At 45.0% G+C, this 12,368-nt stretch overlaps 1 protein-coding gene across 3 annotated transcripts in view; it reads right to left on the bottom strand.

Moving 5' to 3' along the window:
- OSBPL2 (oxysterol binding protein like 2) overlaps window positions 1-12,368 on the bottom strand; it is a 57,867-nt gene that overhangs the window by 25,989 nt on the left and 19,510 nt on the right. The window lies entirely within an intron of this gene.

Here is a 12,368-nt window from a genome sequence, read left to right as displayed (position 1 = left end):
TCTGCTGCGTATACGGTGTTTGTGTTTGTACCCTTAGGGCATAAACCCACACACCGCATACGCAGCGTATTTACTGCTGCGATACGCAACAAATACGCAGCAGATTAGATCTAAATAACTGAACACAGCATCAAATCTAAACCATCAAATCTGCTGCGTATCTGCTGCGTATACGGTGTGTGGGTTTGTACCCTTAGGGTATAAACCCACACACCATATACGCAGCGTATTTACTGCTGCGATACGCAGCGTATTTACTGCTGCGATACGCAGCAAATACGCAACAAATACGCAGCAGATTAGATCTGAATAACTAAACACAGCATCAAATCTAAACCATCAATTCTGCTGCGTATTTGTTGCGTATCTGTTGCGTATACGGTGTGTGGGTTTGTACCCTTAAAGTAAACTTACAAGGTTCAGGTTTTCTGTAGGAAATACCTCAATTCACCTGTAGTGGCGCTGCAGAGAAACTGAACACTTACTGCCAGGTTTACCCACAGATCACTGCTGATCAAAGAGATCAACTTATCGTCAAGAGAGCGTTCTGTAAAACAGATTTTCAAGGTGGAATTAAGTTGAAAACCCCAGTGATGCTTATTTCTGTAAGGATTCCGGTAATACAACTGGCCAGTCACTAGGAATCATTACAGAATATAAGTGTAGGAGCCTGATATCCCCATATATTGGAGTGGGGTGCCCCAGCTACTGCAAAACTACAACTCCTGTCATGTCACTGTCTCTCACTCTCTCAGGTTGACAACTGCAAATAATGTACCTTCCCCAATAGCACAGACCCCTGTTGTTTCGCTCATAATCTAGAACCTTCATCTAGAACGCAGCTCATTAGAAATCAGAGGATTGGTCGTCCGCTGAGATGTCAGCCAGCGAGCGGCTAGTAAAATCCCCGGAAGGCAATTACATTGTGATTCATCCTCTTCCCAGACTTTCACTCTTTCTACATAAAAATGTTACTTTGTTTCTGAAAAGTTTAAAATCTCGCTACAGTTCGCAAACAGCCGTCACCACGGCAACCTGTGTTGTTTTAAATGGGCAGCCATTTTAATTTCCCCAGGGAGGGGACGGTGGGGGGGGGGATAGGCAACGACAACTCCAAAATACATCTTACACACAAAAACAGATTCAGATTTCCCCCGGGCCGAGATGCACAAAGAAAAGAAAATCTTTGTGGCTGCAAATGGAGGGGAATAGCAGATGTGATGCGGCGTGCGGCTGTGTACACAGTGCTGACGGAGGAATATTCTATTAGACACTCAGGCTATCGCTATTGGGAGGAATCCCTGGTGGCCGCTGCTGTCAAAATGCTTAAAGGAATGTTATCTGATCAGGTCAGCTGGGTGACTACCAATAGGACTGCCATTAAGCCCCCATGGGGGTCTGCCATTCAGGGACCCGGGAAAGCTAAGTAAATTGGCGATCATACTGACTGCTACCCAACTTTGCCAGGAACAGAGCAGAAATCTGGTGTGGGAGAGCTGGGTGACTACCGCTATATAGTTACGATGGTAATCCTCCTGCTTGCTGACTCTCTCCCCTCCTCCACTATACCACAGCTGTTTACTACAGCAGTAGTGAGTGCTAACAAGACTCGCATGTATAGCAGGTCCCGGAGGAGCCCGATCAGGCAAGGTAAGGTTTCCATTTATAGATGGGACAAGCGGGAGCCTCACCTGCCGCACAAGCGCTGACAGAACAAACACTATCGTCAATACCCACCACCACCAAGTAAACAGCCGTGCCCGATACTCACCATAACGAGGAGAAGTGGCACAGGGCTTCCCTAACCTGCGGCTCGCCAGCTGGTGCCGAACTACAACTTCCAGCATTGCCTGACAGCACTGAGGACTCTCTATAGCAGGAGAGACACAGGTTGGGAAATCCTCCAAGAGGACTGTCACGGCAGGCTGGGAGTTGTAGTTTTGCACATTAGGGAACCCTAAATTAGCTGCCAGGAAATGCTAGGAGTTGTAGTTCTGCCACAGACAGGGAGCTAGTGGTTGAGACAAGCTTCCTCACCCTCTAGCTCCCTAGCTGTGGCAGAACTACCACTCCTAGTATGCCTTGAGAATCTTATACTGCAGGGTTCAGCAAATTGTTGCAGAACTACAACTCCCAGCATTCCCTGACTGTTTCATTTACCTAACCCGTGGCTCTCTAGCTATTGCTGAACTACACCTCCCAGCATGCCCTATAAGTCTTGAGGTCCCTTTATCGCAGTGTTCCCCACGTTCTAGTTGGAGAGTCATAGGTTAGAGACCACTGGCCTACACAGTATACAACCACAGCTATGTGATGCACTAGAGTTGTATCAATTCACAAACAGCAAGCAGAGACCTTAGATATTGTAATCTCCATAAACAGTGCAGCATCCATAGCGGTGCAATAGTCAAACCAACAGGGCTGAGCTGCAGTACCACATGCAACCTGTGGATAGGTGTGGCATTTTTTTTTTTGGGGGGGGGGGGGAAGCTGCCATGTTCGCTTTAACCCCATTTAACCTTCTTCCAATCACCTAGGGACTGATACACGCGAATGAGAGAAGTCAGAGGAATGTGGAGGTTAACAAGGCGCAGCAGGACTCTGCGGGCAGATTAGGTCTCAGCCATGTTTACCGTCCAGCTCATCCGCACTTCTCTAAGCCGGTGGCACGGGGGATTAGATCCAGCGCTCGCAGCATTTCTCTTCTCATTAGGTTGTAAATCTACATTTCCTTAGTCAAGTAATTGCCACCGGAGGGTATTTCTTGTGTTCTGTGTTAATGTCGGCTTCCTACAAGCAGTGCAGCGGTCAGATGCTGGCTTAACCTTCTCCTCGCCGCCTGTGGGCTAAAAGCATAATTCACTTTAAAAGTGCAAAAAATTCCTCTAAACTTGAAGAAACCCCCTGAGTCCTATAAAACAAAGTTGTGCAAGATTGGGAAAACAAAGTTACTTTCTTCCAGAAACAGCACACTATTAAAGAGAATGAGGATTAGCTGCAACACCACGCACAACCTGTGGACTGGAGTGTTCTGAAAGCAGATTTGGGGGGTGTTTTGGTCCCTAACCCTGGACATATGTGTTTTACAGGGGTACACCAGTTGGAAAAAGAGTTATTCCTGTTCAATGCCTACCCATAACCTAAGCTTGTTTGTAATAGGCTTCTATTACATGAATGGGCCATCAGATGCTGACTCCTCCCCCTTCCTTTCTGAGACAGAGGTCACATGATCTCCACCTCTTCTGTGGGTCAGGCAAGCTCTTCTTGACATACACACGTTCCGTGATTACAGTCTGTGCATGGTAGAACCGCAATTACAAACTCCCGGCATCATGCATCATTATGTTGCCGGGAACTTCACAAGTGTTTAAACGTACTGTACATTGCTCATCATTTTAGAATTTGGCCAACCATACACATCACTTACAGCGGGTTGGGCTATCAATCTAATATGCCCCCCCCCCCCCCCCCCCCCCCCCCCCCTGAACAACCACAGAAGGATGATGTCAGTAGTAATAGGGGTCGGGTGGGATGGAAAATCACTGCCCGACCCCTTTGTTCAGAAAAGATAAGGCACTGTAGAAGCTCTGTCGCTGCAGCTGACCCCTCTCCGCAGAGGGGGGGGCAGGCCATCATTCCTGTGTTTAGGGAGTTCGGCAGGAGAGAAAACTGACAGACGAATGATCGCTTGACCATCAGGTATTAAAGGTGCATGGGACCTTAATTGACTCACACCTATCAGTGATCCCCCAGCCAAAGCAGAAGGAGCCAGTGGTGGATTTCAGGCAGACGGTTCTGGGGTGGAATGCATGCTGGGAGATGTAGCGAGGTGCCATGATATAAAACTGGGATCATCTGTAAAAGTCTGAATCCAGGGCTAGGAGCAGCGTAGACAAGCGGAAAAGGCATCAATTGGTGGAGGATTCAACGGAACACCTATCTGCTTTTTGTGCATTTTATTTTTTTTTATTTTTTTTTATGGGATCGCGAAATAACCCTTTATAGGGAGATAAAACAAGTGATGACTTTAGGCCCTATTCCACATAACAATCATCGGCCATATTCGTCCGATAATCGTCCCGTGGAATAGAAGGCAACGATTAGCAGTCATTGTTCATGTCGGCTGATCGTTGCAGTCGTTTGTTTTTCAACATGTTCAAAAACAAACGACTCATATAGCAGCGATCTGCTGCCACCGCCCAGCGTGGCAGCAGACTGCTGCTATATGCTATGGGCTGCCCGGACAATCAAGCGATTACCTCGGCAGCCCCCCTGCTGCTCCCCGAGGCCCCCCCCCCCCCAAGACTCACCCGCTCACTGCCTATGCGTGGAATAGTGGCGTCAGTGAGCGGGGAACGAGGAGCAAACGAGCACGGACAGCGCTTGTTTGCTCCCCCAGTCGGCCCGTGGAATCGGGGCTTTTGTCTTTGCTGATAGACATTTTAGAAGTTATAAAATTGCATTTTTCCATGAAAGCTCAAGTGCCGCCACTGCCTGTATCTGCAGCTCTATACCTGGTAGGGACCTGACAGATTTCCTTTATAACTGATTTCTGAAGTCTTAAATGATCACTGTCACTTTAAAAAAAAAAATCTTTTTACAAGTCAACAGTGCACTAGGCATGTTCTCTCCAAGCTTTGTCTGTGCATGCGACTTTCCATGTAAGTCTATGGGGCTGTATCATTCTGGCGATCGCAAGAACACTCTAACCGATTCCAAATGATAGAAACTTCTCTCCCCCTTTTTACAACATGTATTTTAAGGGTGCACGTTAAATGGGCGCCATCCAACAAACACTTTTCATATGTTATAGAGAGATGAGAATGTTTTTATTGGTCTAGTTCTGGTTCTGAGTGTTCAGATCATAATGGATCAGGAGAATAAGCAGAGAAAAGGCTGATGTGCCAAACGACAAGACAGTCGCATAATGTAAGTCTATGGGACCATCTCACTTACATAGACAAAAAGCAGGGAAACAGGCCCAAAAATCAATGTGTGACCACCACCAAAACTGATGGAATCTCTGGAAGAATTATACAGTGTAGGTGTGAACATATGGCGCGCCATATGGCTGTGGCATCATATTGCGGTACAATGCAGCATCAGAGACATCATGGGCCTCAGTGCAGACTCCACACACACAACTCTGCTGTGTACATGACGTACATACACACACATACACAACAAACATACCAAGCGCAGTCACTTGGGACATGACTGACCTCCATTCCCAGATAGAGATGAGGCTAAGAGACAGTCACATAAACCCTCCAGTAACCTGGCAGAAGAAGCAACCTATGAACGTTCTGTGACCGCTGTGTGACTGTCGCACTGTGCCGCCGTACACAAGATGAGCAGTCACATGCTAACATATATCTTACACATGACCGAGAGTGATCTCCGGGGATCAGGATCTTCTGAGTAAGGCAGAAGTGAACTGTAATATACAGCTGCTGGGGCCCTCGGGGGATTGAGCAATGAGAGCCCCGGCCTTCAACCCCAGATAGGGCTTACACTTAACCCTTCACTCCCATCCGCATACTGTAAGCTCATGTCTATTGTCTATTGTTCCTGGATGATGAGAGATGGGGTAACATGGCATCTCTAGGGCACATAAAGATGCCAATGCTGCACTGTCCAATCATGTACCACCACAGCCGGATCAGTGCTGAAGACGACTCTTAATCCAGAAGTTCAGGTATCCACGGTTATGAACCACGCTTAAAAGAAATTCTTGCAAGCTCCATCTCTTCCAATGGCGGTTGAGCATTTCCATCACCTGTGGTTCATACCCATGGATACCTGAACTTCCAGAAGTTATCCGGGAAGTATTTAAAAAAAAAAAAAAACAAAACACAAAACACACAGGTACTTTCTTACACAAACAGCACCTCTCCTGTCCTCAGGTTGTGTGTGGTATTACAATGCAACTCTTCAGCTCTATTCACTTGACTACTACAAAGGCCACACCCAAACTGCAGAGACAAGAGCAGTGCTGTGCCTGACAGGAAGCGGCCATGTTTTTCTAAGCCTGAGCAACCCTTTAAGAGGTATGTCGCTATACACCAGCTGGATCTCCTCAGTGACAACAATTTTCCTCATGGCTTTGTTTCCAGGAGTTGGTTAGGAGGGGGGCTGGTGAGGCATAAGTCCTGGATACTGGTTGGTATAGGGGGTGCCAATGAGAAGGATAACTATACAGAGGCCAGCTAGTAGTATCTTGCAGCTGTATTGTGGCTGTTATGGGGCCATCAGCCGGACCCCTGTGGACAGTTATATGGCAGGGTCTATGGCCATGTGAGCCAAGGGGTAAGGGTAAGGGTTTGTGTTCCCAAGGAACATGGATGTGGGACCTTCAGATCTCTAGTAGATGCAAAACTAAAATTCCCATCATGATGGTAACTGTAATTTTGCAACAGCTGGAGGGCGGCAGGTTCTCCACCCCTGTCCTATAAGAAGCAGCAGCTCTCTCCATGTCCTGATCCCATCTCTGTACCCGGCAGAGCGCGTCCAGAGCCGGAATTATAATGGTGACAATAAAGCTGCAGAGCGGGAAACAAGTGCTGCTTGGTAGTCTGTTCAGGAAAACGCATCTCAAAAGAAATAACTGGGCGAGATAAGGATCCAGCGGGCTGAGGAGGCCGGCATCACAGCGCATACAGCCCGATACCATCAGGAACGCCACTCACAAAGGATAGGGATAGCCGACATGAATACAGAAGAGCGGAGGTACTGTAAGGATGGGGTCACTGCACACAAGGAGCAGACGCTTTATACTTAAAGAAACACTCCACAGAAAACTGATTACAGGATAAGTAACGTAATGTATGTACACAGTGACCCCACCAGCAGAATAGTGAGTACAGCTCTGGAGTATAATACAGGATGTAACTCAGGATCAGTACAGGATAAGTAATGTACGGTAATGTATGTATACAGTGACCTCACCAGCAGAATAGTGAGTGCAGCTCTGGAGTATAATACAGGATAGAACTCAGGATCAGTACAGAAAAGTAATGTATGTACACAGTGACTCCACCGGCAGAATAGTGAGTGCAGCTCTGGGGTATAATAAAGGATGTAACTCAAAATTAGTACAGGATAAGTAATGTATGGTAATGTATGTATACAGTGACCTCACCAGCAGAATAGTGAGTGCAGCTCTGGGGTATAATACAGGATGGAACTCAGGATCAGTACAGGAAAAGTAGAGACCCTCCCCAGCAGAATAGTGAGTGCAGCTCTGGGGTATAATACAGCATGTAACTCAGGATCAGTACAGGATAAGTAATGTAATGTATGTACACAGTGACCCCACCAGCAGAATAGTGAGTGCAGCTCTGGGGTATAATACAGGATGTAACTCAAAATCAGTACAGGATAAGTACTGTACGGTGATGTATGTATACAGTGACCTCACCAGCAGAATAGTGTAATGTATATACAGCACTCTGATCACTTCTCTATGTTTGCCCCCAGAATTCTTCATAGTGCAGAGGATCCACACCTGCTGTTTCCCAGCTCCCTATTCCTTGTTCTGGGGATTGTTGGGCAGCAGGGTACAGGTCCATCACCCTACGTTATGATAAGTAGTGGGTCCCTGCCTCAGAGGATTACTCAGTCAGTCCTGACCCTGACTTGTCGCAGATCCAATCTTTGCACTGTGACATTTATCTGAGCTTATAGATTAAGAAATGAACTTTAACACATTCCTGACAAAGACCTGACAGCAATTACCTAAAATAACCCACATATATGACAAAAATGTGTATTCTGGCCTATATAACACAAGGGTGCGGTAACTACAGAGAAGACAGAGGTCTGGGTGTAACATCTGCTTCTGTATATATCTTGCAGAACTTCTAATTTCTTCCATCCCAAATGTTCCCACTGTTAAGGTGAATGAAACAATATTGTGCAAAGACAATATCTGCTATTACGGCTGAGGCATTCCCTACTACTGTCATGAAGGCCATAAAATCCAGCATGATAATCTAGAAATTTGGTAATCCATCACACAAATAGAATATTATATGGAATTTCACAAAACCAATAGAAGAGAGGGAGAAGCTTTTATCGGTCATATACTGTCAACTGAAGTCGCCCTAATGATCAACTGATTGCTGCAATTTTACATGAAGGGGACAGTGGCCACTACAGGAGAACTGTGGTATTACACGTTGTCTATAATGAATGGGCTAAGATGTATTGCGTTCATTGACAACAAAAAACATACTGCACCCAGAAAGAAATGTGGGAGTGCTGCAAAACCTGTCCTACAGTTATGTCAGGACTACACGTGGGGTCTGATCAGACACTGGCGTCTGCCAAAAAAGTTTTCTATGGGGATTGAGAACACAGCGTCAGACTAAAAAGAATACACCACTTCCTGCAGGACATACAGCAGCTGATAAGTACTGAAAGACTGGAGATTTTGCTAATAATGCTCCCCACACACAGGTTTTAAGCAATGTCTCCAGAGTGTAACACTTTTGCCCGGTCACCAGAGTTATCACAGATCAGCATTTATGGCACCAGCAAGCTAAAAGTGTGCAGGATCTACAGGCTGTAACATCTGTGATGTATGTGCTGCAGGATGCCATACAGAACCTGTATCCTTAATGTACCACTGTATCTAATCTTGTATCCAGGCTGGAGGTGTCCATCTGTATCTCATCTTTTATCCAGGCTAGAGGTGTCCAAGAGGGTCCACATAACTGTACTATTTCCCCAATTTCACTCCAATATTATAATCTTATATATATCATCACGTCCCACATTCACCATCATTACATCATACATAGAAAGTCTCATTTCATTCCAACAACAACTACTTTGTGCATAGGGAACAGACCATATCCACCACAGCGGGCCACCTTTTCATTAGTGACTCTGGACTTTGGATTGGGAGATCCCAGAATCCATCCAACCTATCCAGATTATCTGATAACTCGGCATCTATAAGGGTGGTATTACATGGGGCGATTATCGTTCGAAAAATCGTTAGATCCTTCAAATTTGAATGATAATAGTTTAGTGTAATAGCAGACAACGATTAAACGAGAAATCGTTGGTCGTTCAATATAATTTGGACCTATTTTTATCATTGATTGTTTGCAAATCGTTCGCATGTAATAAGACATTGTTCGGTCCTTAGCACTAGCGACGACAGGATGACCGCAAGAACGATTATAATTAACGATTATCGTTACGTGTAATTGGGTGAACAATTTCAGGTCATTCGTCTTTTGAGATCATTTATTGTTAATCGTCAAAAAAATAGCTTCATGGAATAGTCCCCTAAGTTCTTAATGAGGCCAAATGAAAGCAACGTGACTATATATTTCTTGGAATTTCTCCCCCTCAGAGGGGAGGCCCCTTTAAAGGCTCGCCCCATGGGCCGGCATTATATTGCAGCGACTATATCAATAATAATCTTCCAGGAAAGTTCACAAATAGCCCTGATGCCTTCTGTAACCCTTGAGGTGCTGTAGTGGAGACGTCTGGTAAGGTAGGGACAGGCGCACATGGCGTGGCTGCTGACACCAGGGCCTGTCCCCTACACGTCACTCAAACAGGTTTCCCCAGATGGTGGTTACTCAGTGAGTCATTAGCAGATTGTGAGCGGTTACTCACCCTGCAATACCGACAAGGACCGAGCCGGATACTGACGTCATATCACCATACGTATGTCCTGCATGAGGCCTTGGTGCGACTCAGCCCTGGATGGCAAGGTATGATGCTATGTAAATCCCACAGTCGCTTCAACATTTTCAACCCTCAGCAGTATACAAAATTTGCGTCAGTATTTTACACACTTTATTTTACTTTATATATATTTTACATCAGATTTAAATGATGTATTAGTGATTATACACAGTCTATAGGGGTCTGAAATAAACCGAACGTCAATTGCTGTTCTTCTCCTCCTCTATGCTTTACACTGCAGCTCGGCTTGCTCGGACTGGCTGCATTACATAAGCATGAGCTCAGCCGATTCTGAGGGTTCCTGTTCTTTCCCCTCCTCTATGCTTTACACTGCAGCTCAGCTTGCTCAGACTGGCTGCATTACATAAGCACAGCAGATTCTGAGGATTCCTGTTCTTCCCCTCCTCTATGCTTTACACTGCAGTTTGGCTCGCTCAGACAGGCTGCATAAACACAGCCGATTCTGAGGGTTCCTGTTCTTTCCCCTCTCTTATGCTTTACACTGCAGCTCAGCTTGCTCAGACAGGCTGCGTAAGCACAGCAGATTCTGAGGATTCCTGTTCTATCCCTCCTCTATGCTTTACACTGCAGCTCGGCTTGCTCAGACTGGCTGCATTACATAAGCACATGCTCAGCAGGAAGTTAATATATGCAGAGCTAATAAACTACAGTGATAATCTCTGTCTCTCACTGGCGGATTAGCCGCTGGTTGTGGTGTTATCAGCAGAATCATATATATCTATATGGAAGCAAATGAGTTTCATTAAGAAGAGAACCGGCAGTTCGGCTTTGAACACCGCCCTCTCCAAGATTAGAAACAACTATAATAAACCCTGAATTATACAAGGCGCTGCCGCAGGTATACAGGGACAGCGCTGATGCAAAGATATATCCACTGTTAGGGCTAAAGGAGCAAATCTATTTACAGATCATCCACCTGCACTAGATGCCATGGTCAGGGGGTGGTGCCTACTATGCCTGCCACCACTTAGTACTAAGAGGGGCAGTCTCTGGCTGTCTATGCATGACGGGAATTGTAGTTTTTTTTAACAATTGGATAGCTGCAAGTTCCCCATCCCTGCCCTAGGGGGTCTAAGGTTCTATTTACACCACCAGTTTCTGTATCAACAGTAGTGCCCAACCTGTAAAACTACATACACCAACTGTGTCCAAAGGACTCCAATGACTTATAAAAGGCCTGTCGGGGAATGGCGTCCTCACTCCATGTCTACCGACAGGAACTATTGTAAATTATATGTTTTTAGGGTACGTTCACACTTACCGGATCCGCAGCTGATTTTCTGCTGCGGATCCTCAGATGATTTCATTTAAATAGCTGAACACAGCATCAAATCTGCTGCGGATCCTGTAGGTGTGAACGCACCCTTAGGGTATAAACCCACACACCGTATACGCAGCAAATACGCAGCAGATGTGATGGTGAAGATTTGATGCTGTGTGCAGTTATTTAGATCTAATCTGCTGCGTATTTGCTGTGTATCGCAGTAGTAAATACGCTGCATATACGGTGTGGGTTTATACCCTTAGGGTAGTTTCACACGTACCGTATGGCAAGTGATTTTCTGCTGCGGATCCAAAGCAGATTTGACTAAATGAATGAAACCAAGCGTCAAATCCGCACTGAAAAAACCTACTTAAAATATAACATTACACAACTTAGAGTCACTGTCACATTTTTTTTTCTTTTTGCAGAAATCATTAGTACAGGCGATTTTATGAAATTTTGTAATTGGGTTTATTAGGCAAATATGCCATTATCTGCATTCAAAAAGCTTTTCCCCAGGTCCCCCCCCCCCTCTTTAATTCACTGCTCGTTATCACAAAATCTTGTCTTTTACATCAGTCGAGCCCTGTGTAACCTATGGAGAGGTTAGGGGGAATGGGGGAGATTAGTCGGCAGCAGAGAGCAGAGAACAAAGGATTACACAGCATGAGCTGCGTGAAAGCCAGTATTCAGAGGTTAGAGAGGTCAGTGCTGACTTCAGAGGAGATAGCCCGGTGATGTAGCTGTAAATTAACTTTGTTGTCCTGTTTTGGTGCCTCATCTCCCTCAACTCCTCCCCTCTCCATAAGAGAACCATGAAGACAGGGGTCTTCAAACTGCTTCTTCATGTTAAAAATGAATTTTTCCGCTAATAAACCCAATTACAACATTTCTTAAAATCTCCTGTACTATTGATATCTGCAAAATAATTTAAATTATGACTTTCATAAACTAAAATTATAACTTTCATAAACTAAATCAACAGTAGATGTAAAATAAAACATGTCTGCAATTTACATTCATTATTTTTTTTGGTTGTTATCATGCTGTAAAACAAAGCTGTACATACCAGACATCCAAGTCCAGTCTTCTGAAGGCAGATTTTCTGACTTGTGCTTGGTTGGAAAAAAAAAAAAAAAAAAAAAAAAAAAGGAGACTAAAACACAGTAATTCCGGCCAGTACAGTCACGGCTCAATGTGTCCATCAGTCACATGACTGCCTTCTCTGTGAGCGCCACTGACCTGGGAAACACTGGACTTCCTGTGTTTAGACTTTTTTTTTTTTTTTTTTTTTTCTTTCAAAAGAGTCTAAAACACAGGAAGTGCCATGTTCTCCATGATAACTAAAACAAACAAAAAAAAATAAATAAATGTA

Source organism: Dendropsophus ebraccatus, chromosome 14 (genome assembly GCF_027789765.1).
Source record: "Dendropsophus ebraccatus isolate aDenEbr1 chromosome 14, aDenEbr1.pat, whole genome shotgun sequence".
In the NCBI taxonomy this organism is placed as follows: domain Eukaryota; kingdom Metazoa; phylum Chordata; class Amphibia; order Anura; family Hylidae; genus Dendropsophus; species Dendropsophus ebraccatus.
Note: the sequence above shows the minus strand (reverse complement) of the source record. Positions and strands in the feature narration are given on the sequence as shown.